This window comes from Schistocerca gregaria, chromosome 6 (assembly GCF_023897955.1).
Source record: "Schistocerca gregaria isolate iqSchGreg1 chromosome 6, iqSchGreg1.2, whole genome shotgun sequence".
Lineage (NCBI taxonomy): Eukaryota > Metazoa > Arthropoda > Insecta > Orthoptera > Acrididae > Schistocerca > Schistocerca gregaria.
In genome coordinates this window covers 383731469-383755486 of record NC_064925.1, presented here as the reverse complement: position 1 = coordinate 383755486, position 24018 = coordinate 383731469, and the positions used below count along the sequence as shown (strand labels likewise).

Below are 24018 nucleotides of genomic sequence, written 5' to 3'. Positions count from 1 at the left end.
TTTCTTCTACAATTGCACAATATCGTGTGAGCTTATAACTTTTGCATATTATGATTTCTGGAGAGAGTTGTTTAACACACGATACTTTCACTTGCGCGCTATGTTCAACCGTAATTCGTGCATAGAGATAGTGTTTTCTCTCGTCATTGCCTTGGTATTGCATGAACTGCTGCAGTGCAGTATCTGAGACGCTAAGCAGACACCGTGACAAACGGCGGTTTGGGACACTCGTGGAAGCGTGCTCGGACACCAGAAGTGGTAAAGGCGAACGCCCGGGTTCGAGTACCGGTCTGGCGAGTAATGACTGCTAGTCAGACGCACACACGGTGTATGTCGTGTAAGTGAGCATACTGTCCGTGTGTATAGTGGGAGCCGGCCGCTGTGGCCAGCAACGGACAGCTGAAGAATGAATATGAAGAACGTTCCACGTGCGAAATGTGACATTTGTGAGGAAAAAATTGGTATCAGTGCGAGTAGGACTGGCCGAGAGGTTCTAGGCGCTTCAGTCGGGAACCGCGCCGCTGCTACGGTCGCCGGTTCGAATCCCGCCTCGGGCATGGATGTGTGTGATGTCCTTAGGTTAGTTAGGTTTAAGTAGTTCTAAGTCAGGGGACTGATGACCTCAGATGTTAAGTCCCATAGTGCTTAGAGCTATTTGCACCATTTTTGCCCGCATCTCGTGGTCGTGCGGTAGCGTTCTCGCTTCCCACGCCCGGGTTCCCGGGTTCGATTCCCGGCGGGGTCAGGGATTTTCTCTGCCTCGTGATGGCTGGGTGTTGTGTGCTCTCCTTAGGTTAGTTAGGTTTAAGTAGTTCTAAGTTCTAGGGGACTGATGACCATAGATGTTAAGTCCCATAATGCTCAGAGCCATTTGAACCATTCTGTAGAATGGGGTAGACGCCCAATCTATCTGAGTGATAGTGACGGCAGATTGTGATGGCCCAGAGGCTCGTCACGTGCATTTCGGGTGTTCAAGAAGTGCTATTGTGAGTGTCTTCAACGCATGGCGAGACCAAGGTGAAACCACTGCCAGGTGTCGGGGGTTAGGCGGCCCTTTTACAGATCTCAGTCGTCGTAGGCTGGATGGACTGGTAAAACAGGACAGCCATGAAGTGTGGTGAAACTAACATCTGGTTTTAGTGCTGGGCTAAGTACAAGTGTGTCTGACCACACAGTGCACCGAACACTCCTAACGTTAGGCCCCCGCAACCTACGACTCACGCATGTGCCAATGTTAACACCACAACATCGGAAACTACCACTGAAATAGGACGTGACCCTCGGCACTGGACTTCGGCGCTGTGGCAGAGCGCTTGCGTGGTCTGCTGAATCCCGATACCTTCCTCATCGTGCCGACAGCAGGGCGCGTATTCTTCGTCTTCCAGGGGAACAGGCCCTTCACATGTATACTGCGGGATGGTGGCAAGGTGTCTGCGGCACCTTTATGCCGTGGGCAACATTCGCGTGGGTATCTACCGGGCCAGTGGAGCTCGTGCAAGGCATCATGACGGCCAAGGGGTATCGTACACTGGTTGCAGACCACGTACGCCCGTTCATCACAATTATGTTTCCCGAAGGCAATGGCATTTTTTAACAAGGTAACGCTTCATATCACTAGGTAGGGAGTGTGATGGAGTGGTTCGAGGAACACAGCGGTCATTTCCAATTTTATGTGCTGCCCCCCCCCCCCCCCCCCGCCTTATTAAGCCAGATCTGAACCCAGTTGAACACATCTGAGATGTGACTGAACGTGGCGTCAGATCTTATTTCCGCCCTCCCAGAATTTACGGGAATTAGGGACTTGGGTGTGCAGGTGTGTTGCCAACTCCCTCCAGCGATCTACCAAGGCCTAATTGCTTCCATTCCAGGACGCGTCGCCGCTGTCATATGTTGTCGCGTCCCAGCACAGCCTCACTATACTAGAATGAAGTAAGTGCGAACTGCGTAGCGCAATTTGGACGTTAACGACAATGAGTTGGTTATAAATTGCGTCAACCTTTATATCGGAGATGAGTGGGAGAGAATCTCCTTGGTTTGAAGGAAACAAGTTTTCTGAAAATCAGAAAACATAGGTAGTTTCTATCACGTTTGTTCTCACATATACTTGTGTTGAACCATAAACCCCTTAGTAAGATTCAGTCTATTTATTCGGACTTGCTACCTCAAAGGTAATTGCTGGTACATATAGGAAACAAGTACAAAGCAATCTCCTGTTCTTGGTTAGTACTGTAATCTCTCTAAGTAAGTGAGACAAAGAATGACAGCCTCTGTTCAACACTATTCCAATGAACCTCTAAAAATCCTACTTGACCTGCAGTTACTGAGTTTCCACCAGAGTCTATCACCGTCTTCTCGTAGGTGAAGTCTTTATCAGCTGTGTTGGCTGCTATGGGCCTACTCGGCCCCGTTGGCGTCTCGCTGAAGAATCTCCCAACTGCCGGCACTGTCACTGAATCTGCATCTGAATCTCTGCTTGTAGCTGTTCTGCTGCCTGGCCTTTTATTTCGTTTCTCATGTACTTGGCTGCACACGGGTAATTTTTTTTCACACGACCCTTTCATTTCTAAGTGATCGGATTGCACAAGAATGCCTATGATTCTACAAGACACTCTCGTTTCTAATTGTCAGCTTGCGCAAGAATGCCTTCGGTTCCACACGACACTTTCGTTTCTAGGAGCACACAACTTAATTTGCTTCCACACAAGTCTTTTCTGCACGTGACTGACACACTCTCTTGCTGTATTATCGCCCTGGTGTTTGCGTCTTCCGTTGCGCAAGTTTGATTGATGCTGCTTTCTCTAGCAGGGATACAAACGCTAAGATATTTGATCAACAAGCCATACTTGGCAGCCTCCGTCACTTATCTTGTCGCTACGATCTGGTGGACTATTTCTTAATGTCGGCTGGCTGTTTGTCTAAGGAGCCTAGACTCTTATTATGGTCACAAAAGCAAGAATAAAAATTTTCTATGGTCACAACAACGTGCCAAAGGTGGACATACCGGCTGTTATGTTGTTGTTGTGGTCTTCAGTCCTGAGACTGGTTTGATGCAGCTCTCCGTGCTACTCTATCCTGAGCAAGCTTCTTCATCTCCCAGTACTTACTGCAACCTACATCCTTCTGAATCTGCTTAGTGTATTCGTCTGTTGGTCTCCCTCTACGATTTTTACCCTCCACACTGCCCTCCAATACTAAATTGGTGATCCCTTCATGCCTCAGAACATGTCCTACCAACCGATCCCTTCTAGTCAAGTTGTGCAACAAGCTTCTCTTCTCCCCAATCCTATTCAACACCTCCTCATTAGTTATGTGATCTACCCATCTAATCTTCAGCATTCTTCTGTAGCACCTCATTTCGAAAGCTTCTATTCTCTTCTTCTCTAAACTATTTATCGTCCATGTTTCACTTCCATGCATAGCTAGGTCATAAAGTTGTGGCTGATCAGTGCAGATTTGCTTTCTGTATTGTACGGTTGATGCGGAACCATTTGGTAATTGACTCTTAACTGAAGGCAGCTGTTGATCATCATCGTACTGTCTCAGACAATGCACTGCATTTTTATTATTATTGTCAACACGAAACCAGGGATCCGCGATGGTTCGGTGCCCAGTACGTCCACACCGGATACACGGTGTGCCAACACAGGTACTGTGCGTCCCGACGGACAACGGGCGTCGCCTGCGACGCATTAACACTGTCCATTTGGACGGGCGATGGCCCGGTGGGCCTCGACGGAGCGGTCGCGCGTTCCTAGGCGGCCCGCCGGGGGATTTCTCCGCGCACGCATTCCGAGCCGCGCCGTCCGTCTTCGGTGCGTGTTGTGTGGGTGGAGGGGAGCGGCGGCGGGGTCCGGGGAGGGGCGTTTCGTTATCGGCGAGCGGGGCCGGGCCCGGCCGGCATTCCTGGCGGTGCGTGCCGTACGCCGGCGTCCATTTGGGCAGCGCTGGCGCGGCGGCGGGCGCGACCCCCGCTGGCCTTGGCGTTCCTCGCCGTGCCTCCAGCTCAGCCCGGCTCGGCTCAGCTCAGCTCTTACAAACACGTCCCGCCGGCTGCTCGCGCGTCTCCCCCGGACACTGACCGACCCTCCTCTCGCGCGCAGACGGGAAACTGGAGCACCGCGGGGCCCGCTGGCGTCTCTCCTGGCACGGTCGCCAAATCTCCAGGTACAGATACAATGGCTGCGCCTAACACATACACGAATGTGAAAAGCCGTTTCCTATTATTCTTCATTCTCCGTCTCAAACATCTAATATACCTCTTTTGTTTATTGCGTACTCTGTTGTCCAGCCGGCCGTTGTGGCCGTGCGGTTTAGGCGATTCAGTCTGGAACCTCGTGACCGCTACAGTCGCAGGTTCGAATCCTGCCTCGGCCATGGATGTGTGTGATGTCGTTAGGTCAGTTAGGTTTAAGTAGTTCTAAGTTCTAGGGGACTGATGACCACAGATATTAAGTCCCATAGTGCTCAGAGCCATTTGAACCATTTTTTCTGTTGTCCAACTCAAAATCATTACTGTGCCTCTGCAGGGTACTGACCCACCATTCCTCTCCAGCACCGTCGCAAAATTACAGCAGCAGAGAGTCATCGTCGCTCCGGTGGCGGTCGCCAAATATCGGAGTCTACAAATACATCACAGCGTGTAACTCATACACATGTAAAAAGCTGCCCGTTATTCTTCGTTATCTGTCTAAATCACAAGTGGGAGACTGTGGCCATGACGTTATACTCCGCCCGTGGTGTATTTTCGGATATTGGCCATTCTGCTGTTCACGTTTTTCCAGTTTGACTTATGTATAATACAACCGATGTATCTTAAGATCAAGACTTTTGAACTTTTTAAAATGAAAATGAACGATTTCAAAAACTGTGAACCGTCACAGTCTCCGTACTGTGCCGCTCTGATTGTCGCGCTGATAACACACAGTTTGGAAATGACTGAGGCTGCATCCTGCTCCGTGGTGAAACACACTTTTGGAACACGGTTAAAAAATGTCGAGAAATGTGTTGTTCTTAATGTGCTTCATAAATTTACAGGAAGAAACCGGTTTTGAAGTTTCCCGAGAGACTGTATTTGATACAGCTGAGAAATAAGTACTCACTGGTTGTGTAGCGTAGGACATTGATAATCTGATGCAGTTTATGGATCGCTGGTTCAAGTCACGCCTTAGTCATTTTTTTCCATTCAATTTGAAATACCTATATCTCGTATTTGTAAACATCATCATCTGTTATGAATAATGCACGTGTTCCTTTTTCTAATTACTCATCGCACAGGAAAATCCTGTTTTCATTTCAAATATAAATTCTTAATTGTCGATATTTAATCAAATATTGTTTATAAAGGTTGTTTAAATTAAGAAAGCACAACAGTTAATTTTTTTAGAACAAAAGTGAAAAACGAAATATGATTCATGCGGACTATATCTATTGTTTTGTATCGCAGATGTATTCTCCACGAACCAAAGTGATAAGCGTCGTAGAAATATGAAAAACAATCATTTTCACAGCATCGTGCACACCATACAAATGCTGCGTTTTTGCATTTGCCACTGTACCATTACAGTACGAACCCAACAGATCTGATCTGGAGCCATGTTAAGGGATTTGCCGCGAGAAGTAACAAGACTTTGAGCTGGCAGACGTAGTGGAACTAACGCTCGCAGATTTATCACATGTCGCTGACGAACGCTGGCGATATGTAGAACGGCACGTCATAAAAGAAGAGCAGAAAATGCGGCAACTGGGTGGCATTGTGAATTCTGTTGTTTATCGACTCGTTATCAGTGTAGCACATGACAATTCCAGAACTGATTTTTTTTTTCTTTTTTTTCCGGCTTCGGAGAAGGAAGGAGCTAAGGTATTACCAGACGACTGACTGTAATTAATACCTTCAGTGGCTTCTGCATTCAGCAATACTGTGAAATCCCTGCAGGATGCTTTTGCAGCACACATAGCTCGCTCATAAAAATTACCCTATGTTTAAGTTAGAAATTTTCATCACTCTTGTTTGTAATAAGACTACTGTGTTAGCTGAGAACGAAAAAATTTTATGCTTTCCGTCTGGTCAGCTAAGAAGCGTGCGATAGTGCTGGGAGTTTTGCCGAATATTATTTCGTTCTCGTTTATACTTAAATGACTTTCGAAACTATATTGTATCTCCGTTCTCCTCTTTTTACGTTTGAACTGCAACTGCTCACATCATTGCAAGTTGGACCAGCTGCCTGCCCAGTGCTGTCCAAGTTAAATGTGTTGGTAAAGCTGTTGTCCCGCATTATTGCTCAGTCTGTGAGCGTGTAACACAGCATAAAACGTATCCTTATGATCGTACTTGACTGCACTGGACACACCTTGGCTTCTGATCCATGTGAAACGAATTCCAATGAGATTCAAGCAAACGCGGAAGAATACATCGCGTAATGCTTATATCAGGTTTTTTTCTTATGATAAAAAGAGTATAGTCTTCGAGCAGTGGCGCGAGAATCACACAGAATGTTGAAGTGAGGCCATTACTTGTACTCAGATGGCAGGAACAAATGTAAAGGGATTATTCTATGCCTGTGTGAACCTCGACGAGAACATGCCTACCCTCACATTTCCATACGATCCTACATCGGACCCCTGTCACTTCCGAACGCTCCACAAATCAGGATCTGACTGTGTCACTAACGATTCTAACAGTTGCATTCAAGTACACGTCAACGTTATTCGCATGGGAGCCAGACTGGTGCCCGATACTCTGCCGCAAAGCATACCAACGCAAGGGATGCCATGTGGAGAACTGATGTGTTTGCTACACATGGTGCCATCTGTCAGCTTCCTTACTGTGTTCACTCGTGCTTGTATCTTGTTAGCTCCGTTGGAAAGGTGTTTATGATATGTCAGCGTATTGTCTAATGTGACGTCATGGTATTTTGGTTTATTGTTGTACCCGTCTCTGACTATGTCATGAGGGGCAAACCACGATGCTATACGATTACAGACGTGTGGTTGAAGGCATGTTTATGTTTTAGAAACCTTAGGTGTGATTCACCATGTCTTAAAATATTCATGAGTTTTAATGAGGTTGCTTGTTAGGTGTTCTTCACATTCAGTAAGATCTGCACTCTGATAGACCATTTGTATACTGGAATTTCCGGCAGGTCACTTCAGGCTGGTCTGTTGCTTAGAGAGTGAATAACACCGGAGCAACAACAGAGCCGTGAGGTAACCCATCGCTGAGTATATACCATGTCGTCGGTTAACCTGAGGGAGGGGAGGCGCTTGTGTCATCCGTCTGTTTAACTTTGTCCTTTATGGTATCCCACATTAATTATTTGTGTACCTCATTTGCCTAAACGATCGAGGAAAAGCGCCTAAAACCAACAACCCCCCCTCTCCCCCCTTTCTCGATTTATTCCGCTGGCTTTCATTCAGACACTTGTGAAAATAACCGTTGATCCATAGACAACACTTTCACAAGTATCGGAGTGGCCGAGCGGTTCTAGGCGCTACGGCCTGGAACTGCGCGACCGCTACGGTCGCAGGTTCAAATCCTGCCTCGTGTATGGATGAGTGTGATGTCCTTAGGTTAGTTAGGTTTAAGTAGTTCTAAGTTCTGGGGGACTGATGACCACAGCAGTTAAGTCCCATAGTGCTCAGAGCCATTTCACAAGTATCAAGCACCGAGCGAGGTGGCGCAGTGGTTAGACACTGGACTCGCGTTCGGAAGGACGGCGGTTCAATCCCACGTTCGGCCATCCTGATTTAGGCTTTACGTGATTTCCCTAAATCACTCTAGGCACATGCCGGGATGGTTTCTGTGAAAGGGCACGGCCGACTTCCTTCCCTAATCCTCATGAGACCGATGACCACGCTGTCTGGTCTCCTTCCCCAAACCAACCAACCAAGTATCCAAGCCTTAATTCTCAAAAACTTCCGACAGTACCAACATTGAACAGTCTGAACGATACATGTCTGACTCCTACAACCGATAACAACTGCCATAATAGCGCCAACACAATGTTAAAGACAACCTCACGCCAAAGATACATATTTAGATCGAAACCAATGTTCACTGTGTTTTTCGATATTGGCGACAAAATTATTCATTTATGCAATAATTCGGTTCTTCAGATTCTCTTAACTGTATTTAATTTATTTAAATTGATCATAATAAATATCAGGACGGCTACCTTTCTAGAGTGCATAAATGCCCATGATACTATAAAAAAGCATATCGATTGTTTTCATATTGATCATAAGGGATAAATAAAATGTAATAACCTGCTGCAGAGGAAAAACAGCGAACCGCCCGAAAACGACCAAACATGGCATGTAGCGATTTATAAATAGGCAGGCATCGATCAAATCAATTTGGAAAAGAGAAAATCTACCTTGACTCGTTACAATCCGTACCGCTGTCTGTTTTGATGTCGGGGAGCTAAGCTGCACCGTATAGTTCATGTAATGTTTTCCATACCGCGTTTCGTTAGTTATCGCAGTTTTTCTCTATTCAGTTCAGTGATGTTTTCGATACCGCATTTCGTTAGTTCTCTTGAGTTTTATTATGTGTATTGGTATCGCCTTTTGTCTTTTTTGTGCCGCTGTCGAGTTTTCGCTTTTTGTATTGAAGTCACCTTTTGAAATTGAGCCAAGTCATGTTTTCGATACCAGTCGTAGATGGTTCGCGATGATTTAGTGTTTTCTGTGTCTTTGAAATCAACCACTACATTGCATCTACGGTTGCTGCGGTTTGTATATTTTGATATTATCTTGATCTTGTGGTTGTTGTTTTAGATTTTAGTTTTGCCAGCCGGCTGCTGTGGCCAAGCGGTTCTAGGCGCTTCATTCCGAAACCGCGCGCCTGCTACGGTCGAAGGTTCGAATCGGGCATGATTAGTTAAATTTATACTTAAACGTAAGTCTATGGGACTATGTGCAACGACAAACAATGTTTTGTATGATTCTCTGTCTAGGGGACAGATGAACTCAGATGTTAAATCCCATAGCGCTTAGAACAATTTGAACCATTTTTTAGTTTTTCCACGCCTAAAACTCCAAATTTACTGCGGTCGCTCCATTAGCTTCAGTATTTGTTATTAAGATTATTTAAGATTCTGTATTCCTTTATTTTGATTGGTTGGTTGGTTGATTTTGGGGTAGGGCCAACAGCGAGATCATCGGTCCCATCGGATTAGGGAAGGATGGGGAAGAAGGCCGTGCCCTTTCAAAGGAGCCATCCCGGCATTTTTCTGAAGCGATCTAGGGAAATCACGGATAACTTAAACCAGGATGGCCGGACGTGGGTCTGAACCGTCGTCCTTCCGAATGCGAGTCAAATGTGCTAAACACTGCGTCATCTCGCTCGGTTTATGTTTTGGCGCCACGGGAACGTCTAATGTCATTGGTCGATATTTTGAGATCACTTTTGGGTTGCGTTTTGAGGCATGTTATGAAGTCATTGGTCAAAGTCGCCGGATGGTATCGAAGGCTTTGGTTTGTGCCAGCTTTGTATTTTTAGTGTGCGCGTCTGTTGACTGTGTGCTGCCACACGCGCACCTCCATCAGCTGTTGTGTGTCTGGTGCTGCCGACGGAGCTGTAGTGTGCCGCAGTCGTGGTGTGTAAGGTAGGCAACAAAAATGGGGTGCCGCTCAGTTATCTTTATGATCGTTGGAACGGAGTGCAGACGTCGGCATGCCAACACAGGCGACCCTTCCAAGGAGAGAAAGCACTATTAATGTGCGGCCGGGTATGTTTTGCCTTTCATTTGTGCGTACCTGCATGCCGGCAGTGAAAGCGCCGCTGCCAAGTATTCGTCGGCGTGTGGGCACGCCGGGCTTGACGCGAGCGCTCGGTACCCCTGTCCCCGACTATTGTACCAGTCGGCAGCTCCGCCACGACAGGTCCGCGGCGCTCGGCGCGAAGTAAGTGTCGACGTCGTCCGGAAAGATCACAGCCGTGTTCGAGTGAGATGTTCGATCGCACCGACGCCACTTAACGTAAGTTCTTCTCTGCCATGTTTCTTTGGTTTCTTCGTTGTTGACGAGATAGGCATCCTGACAAAAAATGTGAAGCACCCAGAAGATGGGGTCTGATGTCGAGGTAGAATGGTCACCAGAGTGCATTAGTGTTGTTACCAAGATTAGTAGGATATACGTGGTGTCGTAGGAGGAATGGTCAGTATTCAGGGGTATAGCAGTAACGCTCATTTGAAGCAAAAAATTTCTTGACCTTTTCCGATTGATTTGCGAGATAGAATACATTAAATGTACATTTCGTTTTGAGCTAGTGCCGCGCACATCTATTTCTGCATATCTACATATATACTTCGCCAGCCACCAAGCGGTGTATGGCGGAGGGCACAGTTCGCGCCAAAGTCATATCCTCCCCCTCTCCCAGTCGCGGATCGCGCGAGGGAAAAACGACTGTCTGAACGCCTCAGTACGAGCTCTAATTTCCCTTATCTTTGAATGATGATTACTGCGCGATTTGAAAGTTGGTGGTAATAATGTATGCTCTACATTCTCGGCGAAGATCGGATTTCGGAATTTAGTGAGCAGCCCCTTCCGTTTAGCGCGCCGTCTATCTGCAAGTGTGTCCCACTTCAAACTTTCTATGAGATATGTAACGCTCTCGCGATGGTTAAATGTGCCAGTCACGAATCTTGCCGCTCTCCTTTGGACCCTCTCAATCCCTTGAATCAGACCAAAGTGGCAAGGGTCCCATACAGACGAACAATACTCTAAGACTGGACGAACTAACGTATTGTAAGCAATTTCCTTTGTCGAAGGACTGCATCGCTTCAGGATTTACCAATAAACCGCAATCTGGAGTTCGCCTTGCCCGTTACTTATTTTTGACGTTTTATTCTACCCCAATCTACATACTTGGTTTCAAGCTCTTTGCTCGGGATGTCCTCCTGCCACTTAGGTAGCCCGTAGAATGCGCAGTTGTCCATGGTATGTTGTGAGTGAATTAATGCATCAGAGACAACCATCGGTTAAATCCGTGCACACGCTGCCTAAATTGCTACACGTCTACACTGATGAAGGATATTCAGATGTGGCGTATGTCTACGGCTTCCGCGATGGTAGTGCTGCTGCGGGTGGTGAAGAATACCGTATGCGCTTTCCGACACTTCGAATTTCTGACCGTAGAATGTTTACCAGAGATTTCGGCACATTTAGTGACGCTGGTATTGTTCCAACTTCCCATTTTTCTTCTGAACGTGTTGCTCAACAACCTGCGCGGGAACAGCAACATACTGTTGAAAGGGTGCAGCGTTGTCCTGTTACCTGCGTACGGCGACTTTCTGCTCGTATCAGTGTGCCATGACGTGTTGAAGATATGTATTTTACAGTTGATACTTTCTAACACGCACCTACCCCGATAGCTGAGTGAACAGTGCGGCGGTCTGTCACGCCAAGGAGTCCGGGTTCGATTCCCGCTCAGGGACTGGGTGTTGTGTTGTCCTCATTATCATTTCATCATCGTCAATGGAAAGCAACGGGAAACCACCACTGGAATCACTTCCCTAGACGCTCATGCGGTAGACTCTCTGACGGTGCTTCCTCCATGACCAGACCTGCCGTAAGGCAGAACACAAAGTTAAGTTCTAAGACGCACATGTGCATGTATAAATCTGAGAATGTACTGAACGATACAGAAAATAAAGAACAACGTATTTTAAATCTGTTCTGTCTCGGAAGCCATTAGGAATAGGGCATTTGTCCATATGACTTTTTTTGCTAGAAATGATCGGTCATGTCGTATCCCTGAATATTGACCATTCCTCCTCGAACGTCCTGTAATAAGTGGTGTGAACCGCATCAGAGGTTGAGTGATCACTGTGAAGCACACGTGAATCGGCATACTCACCTGAAACAGCATTATCAACACTTGACACACTTGGACGTGTCTCATTGTGGATCTCTATTTGGCCGGCTGGTGGCATCGTGCAATATCCAGATTTGTGGGGAATTTGGACATGACACTGGCCTGGTATTGGACTGCATAAGTGCTTGAGGGCAGCCAAATTCGTCGTAAAGTCTCGGTCTGCCACACCTGACCACAAGTATACTGCGCCTGCCATCCTAGAACAAGTGATGGATTCTGCAACACTCTGTGTCGTCCCGCACCGTTCGTCAGAGACTAGCAGCACATGGACTAGGGAATCACTGGTACTTGTGCAGGCTGCCGTTAACACCACACTAAAAACGGCTGTGTTTGGAGTGAAATCGTGACTAGTAAGCATGGACTGCTGATCAATGTGATCGTATTGTGTTCAGCGATGAATCGCGGTTCTGCACTACTAGGATGATCATGTTTTATCAGTAAGGCAACTTTATGGCCAGAAGTCCCATTCTTTCTACGCTTTGGAGAGCCACACCTATAGTATTCGTGCCTTCGTGGTGTGGGAGCCATCGCGTATGCTTTCAGATCATGAGTGATAGTGATTGACTACCAACGCTACGTCGCGGACATCCTGCATCATCATGTGGTACCCATCACGTGACTATACTGTGCCAGTTTTCAGTAGGACAATGCACATCCACACATGACACCGTCTGCTTCATGTTGAGGTAGTCCAATGACCAGCAAGATCCCCGTATCTGTTCCCGTAAGAACATGTGAGGGACCATCTCGGATAACACCGTCACAGTTCCAGTATACAGGATGTCAACGACCAAGGAGAGTTGTGGACCAGTTTGCCCCAGGAGAACTTACAACGCCTTTATGAGATCTCTCGCAATCGAATCAGTGCGTCCATCGATTGCAGAGAGGGTGCGACGTCATACTGACAAGTGCAGCTGTACTACCTGTTCTTTATGAACTTGACTCTATATTTTAATCACTGAAAGAATACGACATACCTCTCAAGCCGCAAGGTTTCATTTCCTCATCGCCTGCTTATGGTTCACCTTTTGTGGCAGGCACTGTATTTAAAGCTGCATTCCAGTTAGCTGAATAATATTGGCTCGTTGCTTGTTGTGTTGTTCTCACCTGGGACGAGTATTTCATCGTTCAGCGCGCCAGACGTTGTTTCCATCGTAGTTGACGCACGCTTAGATACGAGCTGTTGCATCACACGGAACGTGCTCCTCATAGTGATCTGCAACTCCAACGCCCTCCAGTGGCAGTTATCGGCGCGCAATACTCACAGTTTATTTAAGGGACGCGCGTGAAATTACTGCCTTTGATCCCTTGACCGAATGGCAGCCATATTGCTCTGTCTGTAGATAACAAAATATATTTCAGCATTCACGAACATGACGCAAGGCACTAACATATCTTTCGTGTCCAGTCAGTAAGGACATAAGATTTTAAAATTTCGTTTTCAAATAGTGCAATACAGAATTGCGATAGTCTTCCATATAAGATAAAAATTGTTTCATTTTCACTTTTTAGTAAAGCCCTAAGGGTTATCAGATTACTGCATATATTCAGTAGTAGAATTTTTAGAAAATCTGCAACGCAAGAGACGTGAGACAACAGGATGCAATGTCTGCTACTGGAATTAGTGCAAGCTCTCTTACAGATAACACCAAAAAATCATCTCTTACTTTAGTATTTCCGTCAAATTTTTCCGTACTTCACGTAAGAGTAGATGTATGTGTGTGTGTTTGTGTGTAGGTGGGTAGGTGTGGTTGTGTGTGTGTGCATATTTATTCACAATATTTGTGAGGGCGTAACGTATCCCACAATCGGATGAATGAACATGTACTGAAAAGTGATCGAACAAAGCAGAGTTGTAGAAAGCAGTCTTGCAATTCATTGGTGCATGTAACCTTACACGTTCACAAAATTCGAACCAACCGACTGCTGAAAGGTGATCGCTCTTACATATGATGTATAATATCGAGTATTACACAGCATACTTCTATTAAATAGAAAGAATGTTCTGGAATCTTTTAGAAAACATGAAAGAGAATAAAAATATATGCTGGAAACCGAATGCGAAACTGCAACCGACAGGACACCCGACGCTGCTATCCACAATGCTATTACCTCATATGATTTTCAGTCTGTGTCATTGATGTTACTGTGTTCTGAAGGGTTTAGCTGCTACCGATATCCCATTAACTGACATTTAATTACTGCATACTATAATAAAAGTGACGCGTTTTTGATGAATCTTCAATGTGCTGATATACTTTCATCGTGTGTGCAAGCTATGATACGAAAGGTATCAAATAGTGGTCATTTCCTGTCAGTTTACTATAGCAAATCGTTTCAAACCCGATTTGATTTTGAGATATCCTTGATCAGCTGCTGCTTTGAAACAGTATACATTCATAGGGTGTAACTTGTTATAAAAACCACCCAACAAACTTCGACTGTAGGGTAAACTGGGATAGATGGCTATGATTTTTTCAGAAGTCTGTTTCGCAGCCTAATACACAAGAGAACCTGAAATTTCCACAAGTTTCCTTTTCAGTTCATAAAAAACGAAGTCGTCTTCGTTTACAAAGTGTACCAAATTTTCATACTAGCTAAAAATTCTTAAAAAGTATGTAACACTGGGCCATCTTACCGGAGTATCAGGCTTAGATGGCCAGACATGTAAGGAATAGATGGCCATCAGACAAAAAACAATTTAAAAGCAAAGAGAAAATCATAAAAAAACTTTTTTAACAGTTTAAACATGTTTTATTGAATCTCTTGATGTAATTTTTTTATAACTACACGAATTGTAAATAAATTATAACAAACAAAACCTCATTCGAAAAAAGAATTTTACAATTCTTGAATTTTGTAATATCTATTTAAATCGATGGAACATACAAGTTTTATATAGAAAAATAACGAGAAATCGTCTCAGTTATGCAGTTAGTTGAATCTAGAACCAGGCCTAATTTGTTTACTTTATTAAAAGAATTTTAAGCCATATTAACTTACCTACCCCGTCAAGATACAGGATAAAAACCAGGAAAAAAAGAGGAGAACATTTTATTGCGTGGACCATGCTACACCTCTGCGTAAGTTGGAACGTAGCACATTTAGGGGTAAAATAGCCGTGCGGAAGGCAGAACTCAGGGTCAAATTTATAGTCGAAATCCTACGGGACTGTAATCGACCCACGAAAGAGATGCAGTCTTATCAAGTTAGATGACCTAAAGGGATCGAAAAGATCCAAAGAAGAGCTGCAAAATTTGTTACGGATTTGATTGGTCAACTTTTAGAGTGTTATAACGGTACCTGGCGCTATCTACATACAAAATACTCACGTGCAAGGGAACATGTCACGGTTCACTGGCTCTAATTCATGTTGTCAATGTGAATATCTGCTCTTCCGTGCCACTTATTGTGCTACTTCATGCCTCTTGAAGGTCTGTGCTGTTAGTTGAGAAAGAAGCAAACCACAGTTACTTAAATTAATTTCGATCATGATCACATTCCACTACAGCTCCCAGCCCAAAAGATAACGAGCAGCGTATGCCTGGTCCCTAGACTGCGCTGGTCTCTTCCAAACATGCGTTGCTTACGCCACAGTTACAATACAGAAAGTAGTTTCCTCAAAGTTGCAATAAATATATAAAAATATTATAGTTTATGGCGTTCTAAGGTATCCTTAAACGGTAAATTTAGCTCAACTCGTAAGAGGGAACTCTCTGTAAAGAGAGGCACATGGCTCAGTAATTCTCACAATGCCTAAGAGCTCAAAACTGCATGTGGAGACTACTGATGTGCGCCACTAATATTTCTGAGACTTGCAGACTCTCTTGGGGTGTCTGCTAGAACATAAAGACACTACAGGTCGGTAAAGGGACACAGACATGCTCAACAAATCGCAGTGGTAGACACTACAAGAAAGATATTATCCAACTCGGAGAGCCTTACAAAATCCCCACAGCGCACGTTCCAAAGCGCATCAGCAAATAGACTACATCCTGCATTACACATTTCACGGTGTAATAATCACGCAGAAGTCAGAGAAATTCAGTACCATGCAAAAGGATACTGACAATCTTTCTTCCCGCGTAGAATTTGCGAATGGAATAGGAACAGAGCGAGGGAGAGAAAGAGAGAATGACAGAGAGAGCAAGAGGGGGGGGGGGGGGGGGAGCAAGCAGCATGAGACTTGTACTATGTACCCTACGCCAGGGCCGGTATGGTGCCTTGAGGAGTGCGGATGTATGTGGCTTTGTTTGTACATATATTTTTTGTTACGGCGTAAAGTCGAGCGCCGGCACGCCAGTCGGGAACGAAAGAGCAGAAAGGTCTGTGACAAGACGTTAGCTAATTCACGCGGAGCGACGGCTCTCCAGGACGACAACGCAACAGTCGAACAGCAGCATCACCATTAGGCACTTGTATAGCAACGACTTAGGAATTGTATATACTGATAAAGCTTATTTATTTTTATTGTCACCCTTTGCTTGCGACACATCTATATAAATTTCAAAGTTATTGTCATTTACTTTTCGTAATAAAACTCATTAATACGATTTGTTTGAATTGTTTGTTTAGCGATCCGAGAAAGCAGGTTTCCTAGACAAGCCACAATTGACGACTAGGCAGGACTCAACATTTGACAACTGGGCAGGATTTACCATTTATAACAGATTTTGTCATTTAGACATCGGTGATTTCAACGGACATTTTATAAACATCTTGTATTTGATGTTGTCACTCTGGTCTTCAGTCCGAAAACAGGTTTGCTTTAGCTCCCCATGCAAATGTACTTTGTATAAACTTCTTCGTCCTTGCATAACTACTGTCACATGTCCATCTGAATCTACTTGGTGTAGTTAAGCCTTGGTCTCTCCTAATTTTTGCCCGCCACAGCCCACCCATTGTGAAACTGACGATTCCTTTAGGTCTCAGAATGTTACCTATCAACCGATCACATCTTTTTGTTAGTTTGTGCCATAAATTTCTTTCCCTCCAATTCTGTTCAGTATCTCTTCATTAATGTTCGACCTACTATCTAACTTTCAGCATTCTTCTGTAGTGCGGCATTGCAAAAACTTCTACTCCTTTCTTCCTTGAACTGTTTATCCTTCACGTTTCACTTCCGAACGAAGCTACAACCCAGCCGAATACCACCAGAAAAAATTTCTGACATTTATATTTATATTCAATGTTGAAAAATTTCTCGTTTGTTCATAACCGCTTTTCTTGTTTTCCACGCGAGTCTGTTCCTCTTCATCTCTGACAACAACAACATATATTCTCTTTAACACGCTTAATGTATTCAAGCCTTGGCTCGCTCTAAAATTTGTACAACTCCTCCACCCCCACCTCGTCGACACACACTTCCTACCATTAACAAAAAGAATGTGTCCTATCAACCAGTTTATTCTTCTAGTCAAGTTGGACAAAAATTTCACGTATCCCCAATTGCATTCTATTCCTCCTCATTAGTAACTCAATCTATCCATCTAAGTTTCTACATTAGTCTATAGCACCACATTTCAAAATCTTGTGTTCCATTGTCGTGTGTAATCCTTATCGTCCGCGTGTCACTTCCATGATAAATACCTTCACAAAAGACTTCTTCAAACGCAAATTTCTATTCGATGCCAACAGAGTTATCATTTTCATAAATGCTTTTCGTGCTGTTGTCACTCTAAATTTTGTATCCTCTTTACAACAGCCGTCGTCAATTATTTTGCTGCCCAACGTACGAAAAGCTTTGGCTACATTCTCACTTCCTAATCTAATTCTATCAGCGTCACCTGATTGTAACTCGACTACATTCAATTATCCTTGTTTTGCAATTGTTGATATTCGTCTTATAACCTCTTTGCCAGACACATTCCATTTCGTTCAAATGCTCTTCCAAATTCTTTTCGAACTCTGGCAGAATTTCGGCGCGGTATTAGCCGAGCGGTCTAGGCGTTACAGTCATGGACTGTGCGGCTGGTCCCGGCGGAGGTTCGAGTCCTCCCTCGGGCATGGGTGTGTGTGTTTGTCCTTAGGATAATTTAGGTTAAGTAGTGTGTAAGCTTACGGACTGATGACCTTAGCAGTTAAGTCCCATATGATTAAATAAATAAAATAAATAAATAAAAAATTTGGCAGAAGTACTTTGGCTGGGGCAATCCTTAAAGTTTTAATTTCTTCTCCCTGAACATAAACATCCTTTCCAAATTTCTGCTTGGTTTCCTTCAAAGAATGCTCATCATTCAGATTGAATTGCGTTGAAGTAATGCTACAACAATGTCTCAATCCCTTCTCAACTACTGCTTTTCTTTCATGCCCCTCGACTCTTATTATTGCAATATGGCTTCTGCAAAAGTTGTTGTAGCTAATTCTTTTGTCCCTGTGTTTCATCCCCCACACATTGACAGTTCCAGGAGATTTGGCAGGCGTGGGTTCACAGCTAGTAATTGTGAGCCGTTATACGTGAGTATAGAAGAGGGCCCACTGTTTGGTGTCACTTGGGAGTGTGTGGTGGTGTGCTGGAATTAGAAACGCGGCGCAGCGCCGAGCGGCGGGTCTGCCCGCTAGAAAGCGAGCGCGGCCCCTGAATGCCAAACGGGCGGCGACCCGGCCACGAGCTGACACCACAGCACAACACGGCACGGCACGCGGGGAGGCTAGGGCAGCTCAGGGCACTGTGAGCGTGCGCTGCGGGTAGCCTAACGGCGCCTAGCAGCGCGGCCGCTAGCTGGACACAAACGCGGTCTGGTACACTGTATGACGAAAAAGCGAAGGACTCACAAGACGTGGTCGAATGTCAGTGTAACTTCTTACGCGTACACACAAGTATTGCAATAAACAGTATGTCGAGTGTAGTTCTAATGATATTTTCATGGAAATTAATAAATGGTTTAAAGCCAACTCACTGATATTAAACTTCGAAAAGACTCACTATATGCAATTCACCCAGCATATGCATAAAGTACGAACAAGGGCAGATAGAAGAGGTTGACAGTCTTAAATTCCTGGGATTACAACTTGATAATAAATTCAGTTGGGAAGAGCACACCACAGAACTGCAGAAACGCCTTAACAAATCTGTATTTGCAATTCGAGTGTTAGCAGACATAGGTGACATAAAATGAAAAAGCTTGCATACTTTCCCTACTTTCATTCCATAATGTCATGTGGTTTAATATTTTGGGGTAACTCTTCAAGTCAAACAAAAGTTTTCAGAGTCCAAAAGCGTGTAATACGTATTATTGGTCGAGTAAATTCACGGACGTCCTGTAGAGACCTCTTGAAAGAACTGTGTATACTAACTAATGCCTCTCAGTATATTTACACCTTAATGAAATTTGTCCTAAATAATATATCTTTTTCCAACAAACAGCTCAGTTCATACATACAATACCAGGAAAAAAATGATCTGCACAAGGACCTAAAAGCACTTACTATAGTTCAAAAAGGGGTCTACTACTCAGGAACACTAATCTTCAATAATTTGCCAGTAAACATAAAAAAATTTGATTATAAATAAAGATCAATTTAAAAGGAGCCTGAAAGACTTACTAGTGGCCAACTCCTTCTGCTCCATTGACGATTTTTTTAATAGAAACAATTGAAGTATTGTAAATAATCATACTATTAGTATTGTTATTTCAGCTTAAAAAAAAAGGAAAATTGGCATGTTCCACATCCACGAGGATCTCCTCAGCACGGATCTACGGAACGAAAAACTAATCTAATCTCTAATCTAAACACCATTGCCGTTTATGTAAATATTAGAGTTGCAGTGCTGTGTGACAGATAGAAAGGCACCGTACCGCACAAGCGGCTCGTAGTGAAATTACGTCCTTATAGAATATCGCTGGATTCGTGATTTCCTGTTGTAGAGGTCACAGTTCGTAGTAACTGACGGAACGTCATCGCGTAAAAAAGAAGTGATTTCTGGCGTTCCCCAAGGTAGTTTTATAGTCGCTTGGCTGTTCCTTATCTACATAAATGATTTGGGAGACAATCTCAGCAGCCGTCTTCGGTTGTTTGCAGATGACGCTGTCGTTTATCGACTAATCGGCTAATAAAGCGATCAGAAAATCAAAACAAACTACTAAACAATTTATAAAAGATATCTGAATGGTGCGAAAATTGGCAGTTGACCCTAAATAACGAAAAGTGTGATTTCATCCACATGAGTGCTAAAAGGAATCCGTTAAACTTCGGTTACGCGATAAATCAGTCAAATCTAAAAGCCGCAAATTCAACTAAATACATAGCTATTACAATTACGAACAACTTAAATTGGAAGGAACACATGGAAAATGTTGTGGGGAAGGCTAACCAAAGACTGCGTTTTATTAGCAGGACACTTAGAAAATGTAACAGACCTACTAAGGAGACTGCCTCCACTACGCTTGTCCGTCCTCTTTTAGAATACTGCTGCGAGGTGTGGGATCCTTACCAGATAGGACTGACGGAGTACATCGAAAAAGTTCAAATAAAGGTAGCACGTTTTGTATTATCGCGAAATATGGGAGAGAGAGTCACTGAAATGATACAGGATTTGGACTGGACATCGTTAAAAGAAGGTGTTTTTCGTTGCGACGGAATCTTCTCACGAAATTCAAATTACCAACTTTCTCCTCCGGATGCGAAAATATTTTGTTGACACCGACCTACATAGGGAAAAACTATCATCACGATAAAGTAAGGGAAATCAGAGCTCGTACGAAAAGATATAGGTGTTCGTTCTTTCCGCGTGCTAAACGAGATTGGAATAATAGAGAATTGTGAAGGTGGTTCAGTGAACCATCTGCCAGGCACTTAAATGTGATTTGCAGAGTATCCATGTAGATGTAGAGTGCTGTAGTGTTGTTCACATTGCTACCCGACCTGCTAGACTGCAGTGGTTCCCAACGTTTCATAAACTATTACTCCTGAGTGCAACCAGACATTCGCTAGTACCACAATTCCCTCCTGCCGTCTGTTGCCCCTACCCCACATTATCATCAACTTTGGCACTTAACTAAACTATAGGATGAAAGGCTTTTCTTGGAACACTTTTAGTTTTAAAAATATGAAATACGGCTCCAGAAGGAAATTTTCACTCTGTAGCGGAATGTCCGTTGATATGAAACTCCCTGGCAGATTAAAACTGTTTGCCGGACCTTTGCCTTTCGCGAGAAAGTGCTCTACCGACTGAGCTACCCAAGCACTACTCACGACCAACTTTTCTCAGATAAGAAAGCTAACTATCCACAGTGATGCTAGATATGCTCTGTAAAACATACTTCACCTGCATTACCCCTCTACTCTGTAGCATTTGCTTGACCTGCACACTGCAACCCTATTTAAAATCAAACAAGTTCAGATGTTTGCGCTATACTTGCTGTTTGTGAATCACTTCATTGCTGGACTCCTTGCTTCTGAACTGGCATAAATTGGACGACTTCAGACAATAGTGATAATAATAATATAATAATAATAATAATAAATATAATAATACTGCCCACACCCTTTTGGAGGAACTGCTGTGTCGTACTAGTCAGTTAATTTATTTGTCTTTTTCGAAGCGAGTAATAAAGCAATTTCTGGATGACTGCAAGTACTATCTACAACTAGGAGAAGACATTTTCTTGAAATACTTAGCATTTGTACGTGTGTGTCACACTTTTATCATCAGATATGTATGGGACAAAGCACAATAAATGTGTGTAGTGGGTGGACTATGTGAGTAACCTGTATCCTCGACCGGATTAATGCTACTAACTGAAAAAAATTAACTATTGATAACTTATCAAATCAGCAGAGTCTTACAGGATTGTGATAGTAGTAACGATCTTTTGAAAAAAATTTCTTTCCGTGACTGAACATTATCAAATCGTTAAGTTTTGACCCGTCACAGGGGGGAGGGTAATTACCCCAGGTTGGGAACCACTATGGTGACGTGAACAGAGTCAGACGTTCCATGGTCAGCATGAAGTATACGGAGACGCTGCGCACTCATGTGAGATTGCGTTGTCAGCAGCTGACACAGTCCGAAAGGGGCCTCATTGTGAGTCTCTAGTTGCTCGGCTGGTCGAATCGAACAATATCCAGATTTGCGTAGCATACAGATGTGACCGTGACCTGATATTGCAGTGTGTGTAACTTGAGGGCAGGTGTAGTCCTCGTCAAGATACTGGTTGGCCGCGTCTGAACGCCATATCGCCATATCGCAGAATTGGTGTTTTGTGTACCAATCACATCATAAGTCTTTCGCATCTGCTCCTGCCATCCGAGAGCAAGTAATGGACTCCCTGCAACATTATGTGTTACCCGCACGGTTCCTCAATGATCATCAGTAGTCGGACTAACCATGTGTATGCTGCCAGTAACAAACACTATAACACAAATGGCTGCATTGGAGTGGTCTCCTGACCGGGAAGCATCGACGGCCGAGGAATGGCGTCGCATTGTATAAGTGATGAATCCCGGTGTTGCATTACTGTGGATGACCATAGTTGACGGATATGGAAACGACCTACAGTGTGGTCCTATTCTTCCATTGTTTTGAAGACACAAGAGCGGTGTTTCCCCTGGCATCGTGGTGTGGAGACCCATGGGGTATGTCTTCACGACGTGACTGGTAGTCATGAGGGAAACCTGATGCCACTATGCACGCAACGGACGTTCTGCGTCCTCATCAGTTACCTGTCGTGCGACACTATGGTGCCATTTTTCAGCAGGGCAATGCCCGTCCACACAGGGCACGTGTCTCTCTGAATTTTCTGTGCGAGATGAGTTGCTCCAGTGGCCAGCGACATCCCCAGATCTGTCCTTGATATAAATTATGTGAGACTAGCTCGGACGTCAATTCTGTCCCAGTGCAAGCAGCCATGATATCAACGACCACTTACATCAGTTGTGGGCCAGCTTTTCTCAGGAGAGGATACAATGACTTTATGACATACTTTCCAGCCTAATTAGTGATTGCATCTAGACCAGTGCAACGTCTTGCTGATAACTGGCCTCATACTGCCAAGTTCCGTATAAATTTGACTCGATATTGTAATCACTGAAAAACATCACATGCCCTCTCAGCCAGTGAAGTTTCGTTTCATTTTCTCGTCCCCTTCTGGATGCATGGGTGCTTTACTTTCTTTGTCAGAAAGTGTAGGAAGGTTTCAACGTCGAATGAATTTAGCGAAAATAATTGGTGTAGCGACTGGCGTTTGATCATGGACGTAAACAAGTGTTTGAAATGGACAGCGTCACTAGGATGTAGCGACCACAACAGTGTTAGTACTACAAAACATTTTCTTTTTCGATCTCAAAGTATTTTTATCAACATACGATCGGCTTAAGTGCTTTATGCTCTATTGTCAGACATAAAATGGCTGGTTACGAATAGCACGTCAATGTGAATTGCAGTGTAGTAGACAGTAATCTTCCTTCCTTCCTTCTAGTATGCACAATAACGATCTTAAGAAAGGGAAATCCAACAGGCCTCTAAGTCCGACAGAGTATTTTGATGGTGCTCTATAGTATTAGGCGTAGTCTACCCGGCGTTGTGCACGTCTGACCTCATTGCTTTGAGCAAATCTGAAACGCTGTGGAGAGGGAGGTGTACATTTTGGACCGTGCTGCGACGACCCTCGTGCATGGTCGCTGCTGAGAGCTCATTGGTCAGTTTGAGTCCCCTATTCCCTGCCTCTTCGATGCTGTCAACAGGTCGAAAGCGGAGTCTACTTGTTCCTATGAGACTGTGAGTTTTGTAGTTCCCATATCAATGACGAAAAAGTAACAACGTGGTTGCAGCACATTTTGATTCGAGCAGAATTGGAGCTACATAAGTGCCCGACAGGCAGTTAATTTAACCTATGGTGGGATTTGCAGGCGCAAATTTGGGGAATGCAGACCACTTTCGCACTAGAAAAAGAGCCCACACTCATAAATAACTAAAATTAAATTTCGAAGAAAAGATGTGGTTTCTGGGAACGCATAATTAGAGCTGTACAGGTGCCTGAAAGTTAGTTGATTCTCACGGGGTGTGATTTGCAGGCACAAATGCGGGAAATGCTGACCACTATCGTACTAGAAACGAAGCGCATGTTCATAAATAACCAAAATTAAATTTCAAGGCGAAGTTGTGTTTTCTGGGGACGCTTTCCAATCCCCTCCTCGACGAA

The 24018-nt window shown here is 44.2% G+C and overlaps 1 protein-coding gene across 2 annotated transcripts in view; it reads left to right on the top strand.

Annotated features, from left to right (window-relative positions):
* LOC126277890 (protein expanded) overlaps positions 1-24018 on the top strand; it is a 443551-nt gene that overhangs the window by 209187 nt on the left and 210346 nt on the right. The window contains exon 1 of one of the 2 annotated variants that reach the window (XM_049977442.1): positions 3941-4164. The exons of the other annotated variant lie outside the window; for it this stretch is intronic. The gene's annotated coding sequence lies outside the window, so the exon portion shown is untranslated. Of the gene's footprint in view, positions 1-3940; positions 4165-24018 lie in introns of those variants that run through there. 2 annotated transcript variants of the gene reach the window in all.